The sequence below is a fragment of the Halichoerus grypus genome, chromosome X (genome assembly GCF_964656455.1).
Source record: "Halichoerus grypus chromosome X, mHalGry1.hap1.1, whole genome shotgun sequence".
Lineage (NCBI taxonomy): Eukaryota > Metazoa > Chordata > Mammalia > Carnivora > Phocidae > Halichoerus > Halichoerus grypus.
Window position 1 is genome coordinate 117,879,149 of NC_135727.1, and position 17,557 is coordinate 117,896,705.

A 17,557-nucleotide genomic window follows, 5' to 3' on the forward strand; every position below is an offset into this window, starting at 1 on the left:
TAAAAACTCTTAGCAAAGTAGGAGAAGAGAATATTCTTTCTTTTAAATTTTAAAACCAATATAATTAACATGCAGTGTTATATTAGTTTCAGGTATACAACATAGTGACTCAAAAATTGCTTTTTTTTTTGGACACTGGATATATTTTTATTGAGCCTTTTAGTTTACAACATGAGGTAAAAGGAATGTCAGTTCTCCTTAACCAATATTTTACACAGCTGTAGTAAAATATTTCAAATTTTAGGGAATTTTAATGGATTACATATCTTAAAAGTTGGGAATTGAGTAAGCAATATTTGGCTTCTTGAATTTTCAAGTTGACTCTTCCCTAACAGTGGTAACCAGCTTTAATTAGTTACATAAGTTTCTTCAAAGCCATGTTTTATTGTTGCTGATGTCTTTGTATCTGAAGCATTGCTCTTTTAATCAATATCCACTAATTCCACTTTGAAACTGAGTTTTGCATTTGGTGGAATTTTGGCATCAGGCTGTCCTTTCTTACCATAAACCCATTCTGGTTCAATCTCCGGTTGAGCCTTTTCTCCTTTCCTCATAGTCAAGAGTGCTTCATCCCATCCTCTGATAACTTTGCCTATTCCAACCTTAAAACTTAAGGGTGTGGCATTTTTCTTCTTTGAATTTGTTTGAATATAGTATTGAAACCAGTCCCATCCTGTGCTGTTCCTGTATACCAGCAGTGAACAACATCTCCTGTTTTGGGAAAGTTGGTTTTATCTCCTTTTTTAAGAACACAATTTATATATTTTGGTGGACCCTCATCCAGAGTCTCTTCAGACTTGGGTTTCTTTGGGTTTATCTTCATTAAGCTTCACATTTTTCATGTGCTCAGACACTTTACTTAAATTTTCAGTACCCTTGAAATGCTTACTTTCAAAAAGACGATTATAGGCTGTAACCAAATGGTCCTTGTTAGCTGTTTTGACCACATTTTCAATGTTTCCTAATAACTTATGTTCTGCAAGAAACAAATCTGAACTGTAGTCCTGTAAAAATTTGATAATGTCCTTCTTGGGTCGCTGCTTGCTGCTCTATGGTCTAGGTCCACTGTGGAATGGCTGCTGCCGTCTTCCCCCACTCATGATTCAACAGTTCTGTATATTACTCAGTGCTCATCATGATGAGCGTATTCTTTTTTTTTTTTTAAAGATTTTATTTATTTATTTGAGAGAGAGAACGAGAGAGAGAGAACATGAGAGGGGGGAGGGTCAGAGGGAGAAGTAGACTCCCTGCTGAGCTGGGAGCCTGATGTGGGACTCGATTTCGGGACTCCAGGATCATGACCCGAGCCAAAGGCCGTCACTTAACCAACTGAGCCATGCAGGCGCCCCATGATGGGTGTATTCTTAATCCCCTTCACATATTTCACCCATTCCCTCCCCACCTCCCTTCCGATTACCACTAGGTTGTTCTCTGTATTTCAGAGTGATTTTTTCTTTTCTTTTATTTTTAAGATTTTATTTATTTATTTGACAGAGAGAGACAGCGAGAGAGGGAACAAAAGCAGGGGGAGTGGGAGAGGGAGAAGCAGGCTTCCTGCTGAGCAGGAAGCCTGACATGGGGCTCGATCCCAGGACGCTGGGATCATGACCTGAGCTGAAGGCAGACACTTAACAACTGAGCCACCCAGGCGCCCCCAGAGTGATTTTTTACAAAAGATTTTATTTATTTATTTATTTATTTATTTGAGAGAGAGTGAGAGAGCACAGGCAGGGGCGAGCAGCAGAGGGAGAGGGAGAAGCAGGCTCCTTGCTGAGCAGGGAGCCCAATGCAGGGCTGGATCTCAGGACTCCAGGATCATGACCTGAGCTGAAGGCAGATGCTTAACTGACTGAGCCACCCAGGCGCCCCTTCAGAGTGATTTTTATTTGTCTCTTTTTTTCTTTGTTTTGTTGCTTAAATTCCACATATGAGTGAAATTATGCATTTGTCTTTCTCTGACTTATTTCTCTTAGCATTATACTCTAGATTCATCCATATTGTTACAAATGGCAAGATTTCATTCTTTTTTATGGCTCAGTAATATTTATTCCTCTCTCTCTCTGCACACACACACATAAACACACATACACACACACATATACACACACCCCATGTCTTCTTATCCTTTCATCTATTGATGGACACTTGGCTTACTTCCATAATTTGGCTATTGTAAATAATGCTGCAATAAACAGGGGTGCATATATCTTTTCAAATTAGTGTTTTTGTACTTTTTGGGCAAATAGTAGTGGAATTACTGGATCCTATGGTAATTCTATTTTTCATTTTTGAGGAACCGCATACTGTCTTCACAGTGGCTGCACCAGTTTGCATTCCCAACAGTGCATGAGGATTCCTTTTTCTCCACCTTTTCAGCAGCACTTATTTCTTGTGTGTTTTTTTTTTTTAAGATTTTATTTATTTATCTGAGAGAGAGAGAGAGAAAGAGAGAGAACACGAGAGGGGGGAGGGTCAGAGGCAGAAGCAGACTCCCTGCCGAGCAGGGAGCCCGATGCGGGACTTGATCCCGGGACTCCAGGATCATGACCTGAGCCAAAGGCAGTTGCTTAACCAACTGAGCCACCCAGGCGCCCATTTCTTGTGTTCTTGATACTAACCATTCTGACAGGTGTTAGGTGATAACTCATTGTGGTTTTGATGTGCATTTCCCTGATAATAAGTGATGTTGAGCATCTTTTTATGTGTCTCTTGGCCATCTAGATGTCTTCTTTGGAGAAATGTCTGCTCATGTCTTCTGCCCATTTTTTAATTGGATTATTTGGTTTTTTTGGGTGTTGAGTTGTATAAAGTTCTTTATATGTTTTGGATACTAACCCCTTATTCAGATATGTCATTTGCAAATATCTTCTCCCATTCCGTAGGTTGCCTTTTAGTTTTGTTGATTGTTTCCTCCGCTGTGTAGAAGCTTTTTATTTTGATGTAGTCCCAATAGTTTATTTTTGCTTTTGTTTTCCTTGCCTCAGGAGACATACCTAGAAAAATATTACTATGGCCAATGTCAGAGAAATTACTGCCTTTGCTCTCTTCTAGGATTTTTATGCTTTCAGGTCTCACATTTAGGTCTTTAATCCATTTTGAATTTATTTTTGTGTAAGAAAGTGGCCCAGTGTCATTCTTTTGCATGTAGCTCTCCAGTTTTCCCAGCACTATTTGTTGAAGGGACTGTCTTTTTCCCATTGTATATTTTTTCCTCCTTTGCTGAAGATTATTTGACCATGTAATTATGGGCTTATTTCTGGGTTTTCTGTTCTGTTCTTTTGATCTATATGTCTATTTTTGTGCCAGTGCCATAATGTTTTGATCACTAGAGCTTTGTAATATAACTTGAAGTACAGAATTGTGATGCCTCTAGTTTTGTTTTTCTTTTTCAAGGTTGCTTTGGCTATTTGGAGTCTTTTGTGGTTCCATACTAATTTTAGGATTGTTTGTTCTAGCTCTGTGAAAAATGATGTTGGTATTTTGATAGGGATTGCATTAAATGTATAGATTGCTTTGGGTAGTATAGACATTTTAACAGTATTTGTTCTTCTGATCCATGAGCATAGAATGTCTTTCCATTTCTTTGTGTCCTCTTCAATTTATTTCATCAGTGTTTTATAGTTTTCAGAGTCTAGGTCTTTCACGTCCTTGGTTAGGTTTAGTCCCAAGTATTTTATTATTTTTGGTACAATTGTAAATGGGATTGTTTTCTTTTTTTTTTTTTAAGATTTTATTTATTTATTTGACAGAAACATAGCGAGAGAGGGAACACAAACAGGGGGAGTGGGAGAGGGAGGAGCAGGCTTCCCATCGAGCAGAGAGCCTGATGTGGGGCTCGATCCCAGGACCCTGGGATCATGACCTGAGCTGAAGGCAGACACTTAATGACTGAGCCATCCAGGCGCCCGGGATTGTTTTCTTAATTTCTCTTTCTGCTACTTTATTATTAGTGTATCATTTCTGTATAGAAATGCAATGAATTTCTGTATATTGATTGTATATTCTGTAAACTTATTGAATTCATTTATCAGTTCTAGTAGTTTTTTGGTGGAGTCTTGCAGGTTTTTTTTTTTTATGGGGGAGAGGGGCAAAGGGAGAGGGAGAGAAAGAATTCCAAGCAGTCTCCATGCCCAGTGTGGAGCCTGAAGTGGGGCCTGATCTCACAACCCTGAAATCATAACCTGAGCTGAAACCAGGAGTTGGATGCTCAGCTGACTGAGCCATCCAGGCACCCCAGGTTTTCTATATGTGGTATCATGTCCTCTGCAAATAGTGAAAGTTTCACTTCTTTCTTACCAATTTGGATGCCTTTTATTTTTGTTGTCTGATTGCTGTGGCTAGGACTTCCATATTGTGTTGAGTAAAAGTGGTGAGAGTGGACATCCTTGTCTTGTTCCTGACCTTAGGGGAAAAGCTCTCAGTTTTTCACCACTGAGGTTGATGTTAACTGTGGGTTTTTCATATGTGGCCTTTATTATGTTAAGTTGTGTTTCATCTAAACCTACTTTGTTGAGAGTTTTTATCATGAATGTATGTTGTACTTTATCAAATGATTTTTCTGCATCTATTGAAATGATCTTATGTTTCTTATCTTTTCTCTTACTGATGTGATGTATCATGTTGACTGATTTGCAACCTTTGCATCCCAGGAATAAATCCCACTTGATCATGGTGAATGATTCTTTTAATGTATTGTTGGATTTGGTTTGCTAATGTTTTGTTCAGATTTTTGGCATCTGTGTCCATCAGAGATATTGGACTATAGTTCTCTTTTTTTGTAGTGTTTTTATCTGGTTTTGGTAGAAGGCTAATGCTGGCCTCATAGAATGAATTTGGGTTTTCCTTCTTCTTCTATTTTTTGGAATAGTGTGAGAAGAATACGTATTAACTCTTCTTTAATTGTTGGGAGTTTTTTGATTACTGATTCAATTTCATTGCTGGTAATCAGTCTGTTCAATTTTCTATTTCTTCTTGATTCAGTTTTAGCAGGACATAGGTTTCTAGGAATTTATCCATTTCTTCTAGGTTGTTCAATTTGTTGGCATATAATTTTTCATAATATTCTCTTACAGTTGTTTGTATTTCTGTGGTGTCTGTTGTTATTTCTCTTCTTTCATTTCTGATTTTGTTTATTTGAGTCCTCTCTCTCTCTTTTGATGAATCTGGCTAGAGGTTTATGACTTTTGTTTATCTTTTCAAAGAAGCAGCTCCTAGTTTCCTTGATCTGTTCTATTGTTTTTTAGTTTCTATTACATTTATTTCTGCTCCAATCTTTATTATTTCTTTCTTTCTACCAGTTTTGGGTTTTGTTTGTTGTTCTTTTTCTAGCTCCTTTAGGTGTAAGGCTAGGTTGTTAATTTGAGAATTTTCTTGCTTCATGAGGTAGGCTTGTATTGCTCTGAACTTCCCTCTTAGAACAGCCTTTTCTGCATCCCAAAGATTTTGGACTGTTGTATTTTCATTTTCATTTATCTCTGTGTATTTTTTAACTTCCTCTTTGACTTCTTGGTTGACCCAATCACCGTTTAATAGCATGTTATTTAACCTCCATGTATGTATGTTCTTTAAAGATTTTTTTTTCTGGTAATTTCTAGTTTCGTAGCGTAGTGGTTGGAAAAGATGCATGATTTGTCTTCAGTCTTTTTGAATTTGTTGAGACTTGTTTTGTGGCCTAACGTGATCAATTCTGGAGAATATTCCATATGCACTTGAAATGAATGTGTATTCTGCTGTTTTAGGGTGGAATGTTCTGAATATATCTGTTAGATCCATCTGGTCCAATGTGTCATTCAAAGACACCGTTTCCTTGTTCATTTTCTGTTTGGATGACCTATCCGTTGATGTAAGTGAGGTGTAAAAGTCTCCTACCATTTTTGTATTACTATTGATTACTTCCTTTATGTTTGTTATTAGTCGTTTTATGTATTTGGATGCTCCCGTACTGGGTGCATAAATATTTACAATTGTTACATCTTCTTGTTGAATTGTTCCCCTTATGATTATGTAGTATCCCTCTTTGTCTCTTGTTACAGTCTTTGCTTTGAAGGCTATTTTGTCTGATATTAGTATTGCTAACCTGGCTTTCTTTTCACTTCCATTTGCATGATAAATGATTTTTCATCCCTTCACTTCAATCTGCATGTGCCTTTAAGTGTGAAATGAATACTTGTGTGCAGCATATAGATAAGTCTTGCTTTTTTATCCATTCTGTCACCTTTTGTCTTTTGACTGATGCATTTAGTCCATTTACACTCAAAGTAACTATTGATGAGTATGTACTTACTACCATTTTGTTACTTGTTTTGTGGTTGTTTTTGTAGTTTTTCTCTGTTCCTTTCTTCTCTTGCTCTCTTCTCTTACAGCTTGCTGGCTTTCTTTAGTGACAGGCTTGCATTCCTTTTTCTTTATTTTTTACTTATCTATTACCAGTTATTGATTTATATATAGTGACCATTAGGTTTATAACATTTTCTGCATATAGCGTTCTATATTAAGGTGATGTTTGCTTAAGTTTGAACCCATTCCAGAAGCACTAAATTTTTACTCCTCTCTCCCCTATGTTTTAGGTATATTGTGTCATACTTTACATCATGTTATTTTGTGAATCCCTTCACTGATTTTTATGCATATACTTAATTTTACTGCCTTTGTGTCTCCTACTTTTCTTACTTCTGCTTATGGACTTTCCTTTCTACTCAAAGAGTCCCCTTTAACATTTCTTGTAGGGCTGGTCTAGTGGTCATTAACTCCTTTAACTTTTTTGTGTCTAGGAAATTCTTTATCTCTCCTTCTATTCTGAATGATCCCATTGCTGGATAGGTATTCTTGGCTACAGATTTTTCTTTCAACGCTTTGAATATATCATGCCATTCTCTTCTGGCCTGCAAAGTTTCTGCTGAAAAATCAGCTGATAGCTTTTGGGGTTTCCCTTGTACATAACTGTTTTCTTTTTTCTTGCTGCCTTTAAATTCTCTATCACTACTTTTTGCCATTTTAATTACTGTGTGTCTCGGCGTGGACCTCCTTGGGTTGTTTTTTTGGGGACCTCTCTGCCTCCTGGGTCTGGATTTCTAATTCCTTCTCCAGATTTGGGAAATTTTCAGCTATTTTTTCCTCAAATACATTTTCTGCCCCCCACCTTCTCTCTTCTTCTGAGATCCCTATAATATCAGTATTACTACATTTGATGATATCACTGAGTTCCTGTAGTCCATTTTCATTTTCTATTATTCTTTTTTCTCTCTCCTGTTCAGCTTGATTTCTTTCTGATACTCTGTCCTCCAGGCCACGGATCCATTCTTCTGCTCTTTCATGTTATTATTTATTCCCTTTAGTGTGTTTTTAATTTCAGTTATTGAGTTCTTCATCTCTGGTTGTTTCTTTTTTGTGTTTTATATGTCTTTGTTGAAGGTCTCACTGAGGTCCTCCATTCTTTTCTCAAGTCCAGTGACAATTATGACAATTACTTTAAATTCTCTATCAGGCTTACTTATCTCTGTTTCGTTTAGCTCTCTTGCTGTGATTTTTTTTTTTTCCTGTTCTTTCATTTGGGACACATTCCTCTGTCTCCTCATTTTGTCTATTTCTCTGTGTCTGTTTCTCTGTGTTAAGGAAGTCAGCTACATCTCCTGCTTATGAGTAAGAGGTCCTGTAGTGCCCTGCAGTGCAATGTGCCCTGTTCACCAGAACCTGGTGCTTCAGGGGTATATCCCATGTGTGTTGCATGTGCCTTACTATTGTGGCTGAGCTGCATTTGCCTGCAGTCCAGTCATCTGCAATGGCTTTCTTTGCCTGTTATGGGCAGGGGTTGGTCATGGTGGTGTTAGTGGGCCAGTCTGGGGCCACCTTGGGCCTGAGTTTGGTCAGACCAGGTGTTTGCCAGAGCTGCAGTAGCAGTAAACTGCAGGGTGCTCTCCCTGTGTTGTCCCCTGAAAAGCTTTCATTGGTGGGTGGGGCCTGCAGGCAGACCAGATGTCTGCCCCCAGCCCACTGCTGGGGCCTCAGTTGGACTGGTGTGTGTGGCTTTCTTCTCCTCTCTCTCCAGGGCAGGAGTCACTTTGGGGTGGTGCTAACCACTGTTAGGGCTGCTTTCACACTGTGGCTTGTGGCACCAGTTTGGATGGACTCCTGCGGAGGTGGTGTTGGAGGGGGAGGGTCTGCAGGAGAACACAGGGGTGAGGTGTGTGGTGTTAGCAAGGTCTGGGCTGGTTTGCTGTGGGAGGCGACTTGTAGCTACTTTGGAGTTCTTCTGCCATGGCTGGTTTGGAGGGGGTGAGTCTGCAGAAGAGTGCAGGGGTGGGTGCACTATTAACAAGCTAGGTGGAGAGTGTTCACACTCTGCTGGTTCCCACAGGTGACTGTGTATCTAGGCTGGGGGATGGGTTAGTGAAATAGTGCCTACAAGCTCTTTTGTTCCTAGAGAAGTTTCCCAAAGATCCCTTCCCCTCCACCACACCCTGAGATTAGTAAACAATTCTCCATCCTGTATACCGCAGGCATTTTTCAAACTGCTGCTTCGATGCTGTATCTCTGTGGGGCTGTTTGTTGTGCTGTCTCTTTAAGGGTGGGGGACTCTGTTTCCTGTCACCCTTTGGCTCTCCAAGAGCCAAGCCCACTGATTTTTAAAAGTTCTACTTGTCAAGTCCCATTGATTGTAAGAACTCATGAAGGTACGCCTCTCTAGTTTTCAAAGCCAAATGTTATGGGGATTTGTCTTCTGGTGCTTGTTCCCCATGCCTGGGGTGCCTGGGGTGGGGTCTGCTCCTCTCTCCTCTGTGCCCACAGCACTCCTCCTTCCTGTGGACAGTCCCATAGGTCAGCTTGGTTCCTGACCATGTCTCTGCCCTTCCTATCCTCTTTGATATGGCCTCTACTCTACATTTAGCTGTGGAGAGTCTGTTCTGCCAGTCTTTGGGTTGTTTTCTGGGTTATTTACACTGATGTGGGTGTTATCTAGGCATATCTATGGTGAGCTTAGGGTCCTCCTACTCTGCCATCTTCCCTGGAAGTTCTCAGAAGAGAACTTTTTTAGTCTCTAAAAAACCTACTGCAAACATACTAAATGATAAAAAGTTGAAAACTTTTCCTTGGAGATCAGGAACAAGACAAGGATGCCCCTGATAATCACTGCTATTCAGCATCTTTCAGTGTTCTGGCCAGTGCACAAAACAAGAAAAAGGCATAAGAATTAGAAAGAAAGAAACTGAAAACAGGCAGTATTTACGTATGATATAACTATATTCGTAGAAAATCCAAATGGTTTGCAGATAAACTATTGGAATTAATAAGAGAATTTAACCCAGTCTCAGGATATAAAAGCTCAGTATCCAAAAATCCAATATATTTCTCCATACCAGCAACAAACAAAATGAAATTAATATAAAATACTGAGGAATAAATCTAATAAAAGATGTGCAAGACATCTACAGAAAAAAATGATCAAACCTTATTCTGAGACATTAGAGAAATATAAAAAGGGGGAGATATGCCATAGTAAATATGAGCAAAAAAGATGCCAATTCTCCCCAAATTTAATTCTAAATTCAATGCAATTGCAATAAATGTGTTTTGGTGGAACTTGACAAACTGATTTTAAAATTCATATAGAAATACAAAAAGATAAGGATAGCCATTAACCTTTTGAAGTAGAAGAATAAAGGGGAAGACTTTACTGGATAAGAAGAGTATCATAAAGCTTTAGTAATCAAGACAGTATGTATTTTTTTCAGGGATAGAAAAATAGACCAGTGAAATAGAATGGAGAACTCAGAAACATATCCATGCAGAAGGCCAGTATTTGACATATGTTGTACTGTAGAACAGAGGAGAAATGTCAGTCCTTATAATAAATAGTACTGAGATGAGTGGCTATAATTAAATTAAATTAAACCCCTATCTCACACTATACCCCCAAATATATTCCTGTATATTCATGTATTAAAAACCTAAACATGAAAGGAAAAATAAGAAGCTTGTAGAAGATAATATAGGGAAATATCTTCATGAGCTAGTGGGTAGAGAAGAATTGCATAAACAAGATGCAAAAGATACCCTAACTATAAGGAAAGGAGACTTCTGTTCATGAAAAAACAATACAAAGAGTGCAAAGATAAACCAAGAAAGAGAGTGAGGGAAGGTATTTTCAATTCACAAAACTGAGAAAACTAGTATTTTGATGTATTAAGAACTCTTATATAGGCATGGCCTGGGGAAAAGGATGGGGTTGTGCTGACAGACAAATTTGGGGAAAACTGAGGCCAGGAAACTTTTGTCTCATTCATGGTTTGAAAATCTCAGAAGAGTCCTCTGGACAGAGACCTATTTGCCAACATGGGATGACTCAGCCTAGTAAAGAGAGGCATTATCAGACATTGTGAGTGTCTTAGTCATGTTCATTAGAAGCAGAGCTTGAGACAAAGATTCTGGTGCCTGTTGTATATTGGAGGAATGCTCTCGGGAGAAAGGGAGTGAGGGAAGTGGGACAGGGCAGGGGAAGGTGCTAAGCAAGGATGTGTTCTTAGCTCTAGCCTGATCCCATAGGGAGTTCTGTAGTATGAATTGTACCATAGAGTTGTTTCCCCTTGAGGCAAGGGGGTCAGAATTCCATACCCCCCTGTAGCATTTAGTCCTTGGCTGTGGGCTGTATCCCAAAGGTGGGGGTAAGCCTAGCTTCCTGGGTAAAAGTGGCCCCCACTCAGCTGGGTGACATTCTTTAAAGAAAGGGACATTTGTACACAGTTAGCAACCAACGCACAACCTCTGGAAGGATTGTTGAATTGGTTGGCAAAGGGGATCACTGTGGAGTACCGATAGTGTCCTTTGCAGTGAGGACTTGATTAACACATCTGAGTCAACCTTTATTCTCACGTTGTATGAATCCTGTGTTGGAGCCTGGAAGCCTGCCAAGAGGCTGGCCACCACAGAGAATAAATGGTGAACTCTGTTTCCGGGGGTGAGAAGGAAGTTGTGACAGGGAGTCAGAGGATTTCTAGAGATGAGATTGAAGCAGCTAGAGGGAGAGGGTCAATATGCTCCTAGAATAGTGACTGAGCCAAAAAAACAAAAACAGAAATAGACAAAAAGGTCATAAGCTGTGGACCCTGACCTCAAGGCTAGTGGGGACACAGCACCAGAGAATACAAGGACACCTTTTCTCCAAGACCAGTTCCATTTCCATCACCCAGGCTCTAGCCTTGAGAAGTCCCCAGGGGTCAGAAATAAGTGCCATAGGGATTTGTGAAGAATAATTATATCAGGTTTTTAGGAAATAGAGAAACCACATTTATACTGCATATCTGAATTGTAGTAAAAGTGAAATTTCAATGCCCACTTTGAAACACTTTAAGGCTACGAGATTGTTATATTCGAACACATAAATGAAGTAAACAAAATCTGACCTTTGACAACAAGATTATAAACCCTTTGAGAGCAGGGTCGTGTAACCCACACAGCGAAGTGTTAGATAATTCCTTTTTACCTCATATTCTCTCATATTTGAAACTCATTCTCTTTTGTTTCAACCCACATGTCTTACCAAGAGCCATTGGTAAAAATTAGAAGACACTGGAAAAAGAAGCTTCAACTATAAATTGTATTGGTATATCTGTTACTAATTTAGAGAAAAATCAATTTAGACCCACACCTCACCCCATAATGCCAGATGAATAAAATATATATAAAAACTTAATTCATAAAGAAAAACATTGAATTTTAATGAGGTCTCTTGAGTTCTCTCTAAAGTTTATAAGCTTTAAAGTGATAGACCTTACAATTATGATTGAAAAATCTGACTACATAAAAAACTTAAAACTTTATATAAAAGGAATTTTAAAAGCACAGAGGAAATATTTTTTAACAAAAAATATTTTTAACAAAAAAAGAGGCTTAATATCTTAGACAAATTAAAAGGAAAACATTAATATCACAATAATAAAGAAGAAAAAGACAAGGCAATGCCAAATGAGGAATTATGCTCAGTAAACAGATAAATGGGAAAGTGTTAAACCTTTCACTTCAATCTTAAATACTTACTAAGCATCTACAATGGGCCAGACACAATTCTAGGCACTTTATCAAAGGAGTTCTAGTACAGACACCAAAGAATACAAATCAAATTACTAATCAGATACTAGTGAGACTGATACTTACATATATATTTTAGGTTTGTTTATTTATTTTAGAGAGAGCATGAGAGAGAGAGAGCACGAGCAGGAGGGGCAGAGGGAGAGGAAGAGAGAGAATCTCAAGCAGGCTCCATGCCAAGCGTGGAGCCTGATGCAGGGCTTGATCTCACAACCCTGAGATTGTGACCTGAGCCAAAACCAGGAGTTGGATGCTTAACTGACTGTGCCACCCAGGCACCCCGAAACTGATACTTTTATACACTGCCATTGAAAGTAAAATTACACAATCCCATTTGGATTTGGCCATACCTGTCAATTGATAGCATTGTTCAAATCCTTTAACTTAGGAATTCTACTTTGGGGAACATATCTCCAAAGGGAAAAATAATCCCAAGAGAGGAAAAAAACCTTACATACCTGAAGATGTTCATCACATTGTATTTTATAAAGAGAGAGAAAACATATATGAAAGCACCTTAAGTATTAAATATTTTAATCCAAATTTTCTCAAATTAATTTTTCTATAGAATTCTTTTTCATAGACTATTAAGAAGTTTGAGAACACACCTTCAGGAAGAAAGGGACCCATAATTTTGATGATCATCCAGTTAAGATTATAGGGCTATGATGTAGTTCATATAGTAATATGGTTTTGGTTGGGTGAAATGTTTGGAGCCCAGGCCCACCTAAGCACTAGCCTCTAACCCAGAAGAGAGTTTCTAAAACATAAAGAGGATGAAGTCCCTTGAGAATGCACTTTTCTGGTTTTTCCATGGTGTGAGCCTCTCATGTGGTTTTCAGTAAAGCTAGATGAGGCAGCTCCAACTTACCTACTGGACACAGGGCTTGAACTCAGAAGGAATGAGAATGGCTCTCTTATTTTATACAGATGAAGACTTTCACAGAAAAGACAAGACCCCTGTTATCAGCTAGAGAGTTCAGAAGAACAGGCAAACTACATGTTTGGGTCTCAGAATAAACATTCTCAGAGCAGTAATGAGCACTAGGAGCTCTCCAAGGTTCTGAAAAACTGCACCTTTCTCCAACCTGATGGAATCTTCATCTCACTGTCTCTCACCTAAAGGATTCACTACCTCTTCTTGCCTTGACACTTGCCCTCTGGCCTCTAACTCCTTGATACAATCTGTCTGTGACTCATGCCTAGTGGGACTTCAGTCACTGTTTTTTATCTGCCTGTGCTGGCCGCTTCATTTATCATTGTCCTAAAGGAAGTCTATTTGAAGTTATCTCAGTAGGAGAGAATACATGTTTTAATAACTTTTGGTTGTACTATCAGGAAGGAAAGGAACTCAGGAGAGATAATTTTCAGATATGTCTTCATATCTGAGAAAGTACTAGAAGAACACATGGAAGAAACAGAAAGAAGACACCTTCAGAGAGTTGACTACATGTGACTCATTTGTCATACTTTTCAGTCCTTCACTTACTGCATAGCAACAGGGTATAGCAAGGTGCCTTATATAAAGTTGGTGCTGGTAAACAAATGAATATTAAACTATGCACTAGAAGAACAAAGTTCTAGTCCTGACTTTATTTTTTTTTAAAGATTTTATTTATTCATTTGCCAGAGAGAGAGAGAGAGCACAAGCAGGGGGAGTGGCAGGCAGAGGCAGAGGGAGAAGCAGACTCCCCGCTGAGCAGGGAGCCCGATGCGGGACTAGATCCCAGCATCCCGGGATCGTGACCTGAGCTGAAGGCAGACGCTTAACCGACTGAGCCACCCAGGTGCCCCATGACTTTATTTTTTTTTAACTGACTAATTGTATAACATCGGACAAATCATTTAACTTCTCTGTATTAATGTAAGGTAACTGCTGCAGCAAACAACCCCCAACTTGCAATCACTTAAAACAATGTAGTCTTCTTTGTCACTCATACAACAATCTAATACATATTCCTGGTTGACTGGCTTTCCTGGATAACTTTCCTCCAAGTGGTGTCTCAAACTTCTTCCAGATTATAGCCTTGCTATTCTCTAAGTTTTCTGAGTAATCTTCATTCAGCTAGTCAATGAGGGGAAAAAATGGGGGGTGTGCTTTCTCTGACTGTGCTGACCTATCATTCTCACTGGGATGACTGCCCAATTCCTTAGGGGACAGTCAAGACCAGTGTTCTAGCCCTTTGGTTATTCTTCAGTGGGTTCCTGCTGGGGCCTGTTTTGGGCAGTCTGTTCTCTTGCACCCAGTTCTCTCCCAGCTCTTCATAGGAGTTGTTCTGCCGTCACCTTGGAATGCTGTTCTCTCTCTACTTACTCCCTGACATCTTGTACTCCAGCTTCTGATGCTTGGTCTTTCTAATACTCAGTAAATATTTGCTAAACTGCTGGTGTTCAAAAAAAAAAAAAAAAAAAAAAGAATGGGGAGCTTATATTTTGGAGGATTTTATGGGTCCGGCCTTGTAGTGGTACAAATCACTTCTACCTACCTTCTATTGGACAGGACCCATCCCATGTTCACACCTAACTGCAAAGGATCTTGGAAAATGTAGTCTTGATGTATGCCAAAAAGGAAAAGGGACACCGTTTGGTAAATAACTGGCCTTACTCTCTACATTTTGGTTTCCTCAATGGTAAAATGATTCAAATAAAATCTGTTCTTCCTTCTCCATGGAGTTATTGTAAAGGTCAAAGGAGATTACCTGTGTGAAAAAGTCTTGAAAACTGTAAATCAACGTATACAGGATATGCAGGAAGGGAGTCATTATCGCTTAGCTTACCTACCTTTGAGTGTTAATTTTAGGAGTGGAAAAAAACGTGTTCTGTCTTTGGTAGGACTCCTTATAAGTTGGTCACAGTATATACCAAGTATAAGTATATTTAATGGGATAATATATTTTCTCATATGGGGCAAAAGTAAAGATTGTAAATGAACCTTTGGCATTTCATAATATGAATGCCTTGGTGGAAGTATACTAGGATGGATTTAAGGGAAAGTACCATTTTGTGTTCAAGCCTAATTTTTTGCCAGGCTCCTGAAGACGCTTCTAACCTCCCAGACAATAAAACCTACCATAGGTTTGATAATAGGTGGTACATTCTTTCCTCTTTGAAAGTCTTCCCTGGACTGGGTATTGTAAATGGAATATCTATTAGGATTGTTGCGCATGACATCTAATTATGGACACACATACACACACACAGCTCCTTTGTCATTTTTGAAAAGATTTTATTTATTTATTTATTTGAGAGAGAGAGAGAGCCAGAGATAGTGAGAGAGAGCATGAGCAGGGAGGAGAAGGAGACGCAGGCTCCCCACTCAGCAGGGAGTCCGACGTGGGGCTTGATCCCAGGACCCTGGGAACATGACCTGAGCTGAAGGCAGACACTTAACCGACTGAGCCACCCAGGTGCCCCTCCTTTGTCATTTTTCTGAAGCCCTTCATCCTCAGCAGTCGGAAACTCCTCTTACCACTAACTCCCCAACTAAGCAAACAACAACAAAAAATTGCCTCCTCCAACTTCTTCTTCTCAGGTTTGCTATGAATCAAAGAATCTGATTTATGCCTACACACCTAGCAACATGCCAATGATTTTTGAACGTTGTTCACTCTTTAATTTCGTGATGTTTTGACCTAAAGCTAACATCAGCCATCTGGGAAGGGTTATTATTTAAAAAAACATCACTCAGCCAATTGTGACCGAGGCACTGGATCATACTGAACTGCAAGATTTCTTCTAAGGATGAAAGAAAATAATAAGAAATCACAATAGCAAGGGACATACGTTGAGACCCAGCTTAGTTTTCTGAAAGGAGAAAAAGAAAGGCATTTGTTTGAAACTCTGGGGCCTTAGGGTAGTTCACCAGAGCACACTAAGCCTTAGGAATTATGTCTAATTTATCTTAGAGCAGCCAGAACTCACAGCTTAAAAATTCAAAGCAAAGATAGCTCTATTCTCAATATGTATAAAATAACTGAATGTGAGCGCATGACCTAAAGGAAATTAGACTGCACATAATCATGCATTCTGGTGCACTGTGGTATTAACTTGAAAAATATAGAGCTTTGGGTTTTGTGGAAGGAAATAGAAATTGGGATGTAAAATGAAGCGAAGAAGGAGATGCCCTTGGAAATATGAATTGCTATAAAATGAAAGCAGTGTCTAATCAAATAAGTGCCTTCTAGAGATAGACTATCCCTCACATCTGGATATCTTGGCTATCTATCTCTTATCAGGAAAAAAAAGTGGGTCAGGGAATTATAGCAAAGCAGATCTCTTTCAGCTGGACAAGCTTTAAAAGAAAAAAATGGTCTCCTGCTCTTTTCTAGTGCCTCTCAGTGGGTATCTTTTATTTTTCTTTTTTTAAATCTGCATCTACCAGCCATTTCCCAGCTATATATCTACTTGAATTTCATTCTGGTCTCTGTTCTACTCATGCTATGTGTCTCATGCATCCATGCAAATTGGTGCCCAAACTGGGCATGCTGAAAGCGCTGGAGTCCTGAGCAGATTGGCCCTACCTACCATTTATTTACTGATGGCTTGCATTAGCACATATCCTCTTCTCAGTTTGATGGTAAAGCCAGGTTGAAAGTGAGGAGGAGAACGTTTTGCTTCCAAAAGGATTTGAGTATTGAAATGTTGTGCTTGGAACAAAAGTTTCCCCCTTTCCAGGACAATACACATGGATCTTTCCAGATATTGTTGGGTGGGGGGGACATGGGGACATGTAGAGGCAATGTCAGAGAGTGGAGGAAGAACTGGGATTTAGAGGTTCAGGAAACCCAGAATCTTAGACTGTTTCTCACTGAATCTAGGACTCTGGCAAGTGGGCAGATCCCTCTGAGCCTCAATTTTCCCATTTGCAAAATAATAGTAATAATAGTAACAAACAGTTGAGAGGCAAGGTGGTATAGAGGGCAAGTGAACACATTCCAGAGAAAGGTTGCCAGGGTTCAAATTCTGGCTCTGCCGTTATTACCTAAAACAGTCTGTACCTCAGCTTCTTTCTTTTTTTTCTTTTTCTTCTTTATATTACATTTAGCTGAAGCTTGAACTTGTTTGCTGGTTGCAGAATGTACCATTTTACTTATTAAAAAATTAATAAACTTTATTTTTTTAGAGAAGTTTTAGGTTCACAGCAAAATTGAGCAAAAGTACAGAGACCCATTTACCCCCTGGTCCCATACATGCACATGCTCAGCCTCCCCCACTAACAACATTCCCCACCAGACTAGGACATTTGTTACAATCAGTGAACCTATATTGACATATCACAATCATTCAAAGATCACAGTTTACATTAGGGGTTCAATTTTGATATTGTACAGTCTCTGGATTTGGACAAATGTATAATGACATGTATCCACCATTATAGTGTTATAACAGGAGAGTTTCAGTGCCCTAAAAATCCACTGTGCTCTCTTTATTCCTGTCTCCCTGCTAACCCCTGGCAACCACTGATCTTTCCACTCTC

The 17,557-nt window shown here is 39.2% G+C and overlaps 1 pseudogene; it reads right to left on the minus strand.

The window, feature by feature from the left end:
• Positions 1-422: 422 nt before the first annotated feature.
• Positions 423-17,557, minus strand: part of LOC118552149 (peptidyl-prolyl cis-trans isomerase FKBP3 pseudogene) — a 136,359-nt pseudogene continuing 119,224 nt past the window's right edge.